Source organism: Cryptomeria japonica, chromosome 7, assembly GCF_030272615.1.
Source record: "Cryptomeria japonica chromosome 7, Sugi_1.0, whole genome shotgun sequence".
Lineage (NCBI taxonomy): Eukaryota > Viridiplantae > Streptophyta > Pinopsida > Cupressales > Cupressaceae > Cryptomeria > Cryptomeria japonica.
Window position 1 is genome coordinate 280,672,560 of NC_081411.1, and position 5,838 is coordinate 280,678,397.

The window sequence follows — 5,838 nt, forward strand, 5'->3', positions numbered from 1 at the left end:
GTCCTATTTTATTTCTTTATCTTTTGTATTTAAATATGCATATAATTGTTAGTTCATATTTGCTTCAGATCTGCTTGAAACCCTAACACAAACCCTAGAGTGAGCCAAAATTGATAAATCTATTGAAACTTTTCATTTCAACATTCACACTTTATGTTATTTTAATTATCACATTCTTTATGCACATAGTTGGGAATTAGCCAAGATTTAAGCCAGTATTGTGTTAATTTTCATCTTCTTGGGCATACTTTTTGAGAGAGAATCATTTGTTAGGCAATATTTAGTTCAACATGTATGTCAATTAATTGGAATTGTCAAAAGGGTTATCCCCCTAGGTCCCATAGAGCCTAAAGTGTAGAGGATTTCAACCTTTGGTTGAATTTTTTTTGCTAGCTAGAACCAACACTAAAGCTAAGAATAAGACATGGCTAATCTTTAGAATTTAGTGATCTGTTGATCTGGGAACCAACACTATTATTGGACTAGTTAAGATCTTCATGCGATACTTGACATCATTTTCAACTTATTCGGGTTGTTTAGAGTAAGAGAGTGTGTCTCTTAGTTCATTGAAGAAGTTTTTCTATTTAAAGCTATAAAAACTTATTATATATGAACAAGATCTCATGAGTCAAATTTCTAACTTCATTAAAAAATGTCACATCATTGTTATTAGATACCTACACTTAGATCATGGGATATAGCATTCAAATTCATGTTTGTAAGACTCAATTTTGGATTAAAAATAAAAATATTTTTTTTGTTTTACTCGAATTCATGTGGACTGCAATGTTAAGAGAGGTACCAAAACCTCTACAAATCATTTTAGAGGGTGTATGAGAGCTCATATTGAAGTATCTTCTATCATCTCAAATGACTATTTTACATAATTTCATTTCATATTCTAGTTTATGAGATATCATAGATTGAAGTCTCATTGGTCTAAAAATAACATGATCACACCACCTTGCATTTGGGATGAATTTGCTCTCTCCAATGGCCACAATAGAGGAATTAACTTATATCAATAGAAATATTAGTTTGATACCTTAAATGAAACTTTGGCAAAATTATATTTCATACCTTGTAACAAAATCTACAAACAAAATTGTAGTTAGAGATTTATTGGCTCTACATCTTGCGCTTAAGCCTTAACTTTATTTTTATCATTATGTCTTGCTAATGTTTTTTTTATATTTTTGGTAAAATTTCTTGACATAAAAATTAATATTTGATTCTAAGAACCCACTATTTATTTTCATATTTAGAGAATTCCCATATTAGGCATTATCCATTAACATTTTGGACTTCTTTGTAATACTACTTTTAGTAGTGATTTCGCCCACTCCTCATGCATTTTCCCTACAATTTTTCTTTGGTATCCATGACTCTAGGAGTTTATCTATATTCTTTTGCTAGTCACTTAGGGTATGAAATTTATCATGCTAGATTTATGTTGGGGTATAGTCTACTTCAATAGCCTCATCATTTGGATCATTGCATTGTGTATGGTGTTATAGCCACCTAGTGGCATGTTTTCTTGTAGAATTTTAGTTGATTTAGAGCATGGCTTTGGGTTCTAGGTCTTTGAATCATCAATTTCATCAGACATCTATGTCATCAACATCATCAACTACATCAACACCATTTTCCTTCCCCCGTGATAACATTGGAGGACAATGCTTCTATGGTTCAGACGTGTAGACACCTAAATTTGATCATTATAATTTGATCAAATTAATTTCCATTGTCACCTTTCCTCTATAGTCCAATTGCTAATTTAATTATTTAATTAAAGTTTGTTTCTTCTATAATAATAGGTAAATTAATTTAATTAATTTACCTATCTAACCTTTTGGTCACATTTAGTTAAATGAATCTCATATTTGTTTAATTTAATAATCCATCTCCCCTTTCTTCCAATATGAATTAATTTAATTCATAAAAGTCTCCTAGCAGATTAAGTGAATCCCCGTATTTATTTAATCTAACCTTCTTTCATCTAATCTTCTTTCCTCACCACTTGGAGTTAAAAGGAATTTTTAATTTCCTACTCATTCTCTCTCTAGATGTCAAATCCTCCTACATTTCCCACTTGCCCCATAATTCATTATTATCCCTATAATCATTCCCCCTAAACATGTACACATTCTTAATCCCAAGGATTAGCCCACAAAGTCAACCCATGTCCAACTCAACCTTATATGACAAGTACCTTTTTTGAAAGGACCCCACATGGGTGTCTTTCCATTTTGTCTCCTCCAAGGAATAAAGAATTCCTTTATTTAATTCTCCCAAATCCCCTTGAGTGTGAGGACAAGAAATGCCTTTATGGAAATTCTTCTTCCACTCCATCCATCGCATCCTTCACCTTCCATGTCCTCTCAAGCACTCTAAGGTTGACACTTGTCAACCTCACAATGAGTGTGAAAACCCTAAGCATTCACATACTTTGGATCTCTTCATTGCATCCTAGCCCTCCATTTGATCAACTCCAACACTTAACCAAAACTACTCTCCATTCTCTCATTATGCAACTTTAAATTCACAACCTAGACAACACTTGAACTCTCATACACCATTTCCATGCAATTTTGACCAATCTTGGAGCTACTATATTGTTATGTTGTTGAATTTGTGAGCATGCACCCAATCTTCAAACAAAGAACATATTGTTGCATCAAAGAGGACTTCTACAACACTTAACTACATTTAGTTTGCTTTTATTTTATGTTGTTGGGTCTTCTTTTTGTCCAAACGCGAGGTTGTCATTTTAGTGTGTTTGAATGTTTTAATTCATTAATGCATCCCATTTTGAACTCATTTTTTACTACATACAGGAGTAATGATAAGAATTATATTCTGTAGTAGAGACACCTAAAATTGTCCTAGCTTAACTAAATAAATATTTATTATTTATTTGGTTATTTTACCCTTTTCCTCTATTAATTATATTAATATTATTATTTATTTAATTAATTCTTTATTTTTTCCACTATTAATTAAATAAATATTTTCATTTATTTAATTAATTCATTAACCTTTTATCTCCTAAAATTAATAAATATTTATATTATTTATTGAATTTCTAATTCTAAGCTTTTTCATCTATTAAATAAGTAAATACCTTTATTTAATTCATTCATTCACTCCAATCATAGACTTGTATCTTGTAGTATTTACTGGTGCAGATTCATCTTTCCTTGTCAATTTCTCACTTGTAACCATAGGTGTATTAACCGGTTTAGAATTTTCCATACCAAATTTCTTCAACATCTCTCTAGCATACTTAGTTTGACAGATGAAAATACCTTTATCAGTCTGAGTAATCTAGAAACCTAAGAAAAATTTCATTTCCCCAATCATAGACATCTCAAATTCAATCTCCATATTGTTAGAAAATTCCATGTACAACTTATCCTCACCTCCAAAAATGATGTCATCAATAAAGACTTCAATAATCAATATATCATCATCAGTGACTTTATAATATAGATTATTGTCAGTATTACCTTTAGTGAAACCAAGTTTTAAAAGATATTTGTCCAACCTTGCATACCAATCTCTAGGTGCCTATTTCAATCCATATAAGGCTTTCTTTAATCTGCAAACCATTTTTTTATCATCTGAAAGTGAAAAACTATCAGGTTGTTCAATATAAACTTCCTCATCAAGATACACATTTAGAAAAGCACACTTAACATCCATCTGATACACCTTGTAGTTTTTATGTGAAACATAGGCAAGAAATAATCTTACAACTTCAATCCTAGCTACAGGTGCAAAAGTTTCACCAAAATCAATTCCTTCCTTCTGAGAATATCCTTTACAAACCAGTCTAGCTTTATTCCTCACAACTTGTACATCTTCATTTAGTCTATTCCTAAAAACTCATTTAGTTCCAATAACATTCTTATTTTTAGACCAGGGAACTAAAATCCATTTGTTATTCTTTTATATCTGATCTAATTCTTCTTCCATAGCTTTCATCCAACATTCATCTTTACATGCTTCAATTACCGATACCGGTTCAACTTGAGAAATTAAACATACCTCATTAGCTACCAATCTTCTTCTTGTCATCACTCCATTGTTCTTATCCCCAATGATCTGATCTTCTGAATGATTCAACCTTACATACCTAGGAGTCTTCTGACTCTCTGTTCTTCTTCCTTGTTCTTCAGTTACTATTGAATTTTCTGATACTGCCAGAGTAACTAGTTCAACATTTTGTTCCGGTAAAGGTGTTACCGGTTCGGTTATGATCATTTCCACTGCTGGCTCTTGCTCATAAATTCTAATTTGACTTCTATTCAGTTCATCCACCTTGACATTAGCGCTCTCCACAATTCTCTGAAATCTTTTGTTATAACATCTATATGCTTTGCTTTCATTAGAATAACCAAAAAATACTCCTTCATCACATCTAGGATCAAATTTGCCAATGAAATCATCTCTCCTGATATAAAATTTACTACCAAAGATTTTGAAATACTTAATTGTAGGTGTATTGCTAAACCATAACGCATAAGGTGTCTTACCAGTTTCTCCTTTGATATGAACTTTGTTGAATGTATAAATTGTTGTGCTCATTGCTTCTCTCTAGTATATATGAGATAGATTAGCTTCCATCATCATGGTTCTATCAGCATCCAAGATAGTTATGTTCTTGCTTTCCACAACTCCATTCTGCTGAGGTGTTCGGGGAGCAGAAAATTGTCTCCTTATGCCATGCTTCTCACAAAAGTTACTAAACTCACCGGATGTGAATTCTCCACCATGATCTAACCTTAAGCACTTAATCTTCAATCCTATCTTAGTTTCAACTTTAGCTTTAAAGATTTTAAACTTTTCAAAATCCTTGGATTTCTCCCTTAGAAAAGTAACCCACGTCATTCTAGAATAATAATCAATGATTAGCATAAAATATCTATCACCTTGAAAACTTTTAATTCTAGCAAGGCCACACAAATCAGTATGAATAAGATCAAGAACATCATTAGATTTGTCTTCTATACTCTTAAAAGAGGTTCTAACCTATTTTCCCATTTGACATTCTTTACATATTGGATTATAGGGCTTCACAATCTTAGGTATATCTCTAACTGCATTAGTTGAACTAATCTTTACCATGCAATCAAAATTCACATGACATAGCCTTTTATGCCAAAGCCAATGCTCATCAATTTGTGCAATCAAAGATGTCTTCTCATTGGAATTCAAATGAAATATATTACCTTTTGTCTGAGTACCGGTTGCAATCTCCAATCCAGATCTGTTAATGATTTTGCATTTCCCATCCTTGAATTGTAATTGAAAACCCTTATCCACCAACTGTCCTACACTCAAAAGATTATGCCTTAAACCTTCAACATAATAAACATTATCGATATTGTTCTTACCATCTAATGATATGGTACCTCTTCCTTTGATCATGCATGCTTTGTCATCTCCAAATCTAACCAGATCACCATCAAATTCTTGCAAAGATAGAAACTTCTTTTTTATCTCCAGTTATATGATGTGAACATCCACTGTCAATTACCCATTCATCCTTATCTTTAATTTTAGCAGCAAGGGCCTTTTCTTCAGGTACATTCTCTTCTAGTGTTGGATCATCTTCCTTGATAGCCAGGAACACCCTTTCCTTTCCATTTCCAGAACCACTAGCAGAGTCATGTGTCGGTTCGTCATCAAAATCAGTCACACCTTCCTCATCCGCAAAGTAACATGATTTATCTCTGTTTTTCTTGTACTTATACTTGTTCTGATATCCATGATTAGGCTTTAAAGATCTTCTAGCTCTTTAGGGTTAGGCTTAAAAGATCTTTTATCTCTTTC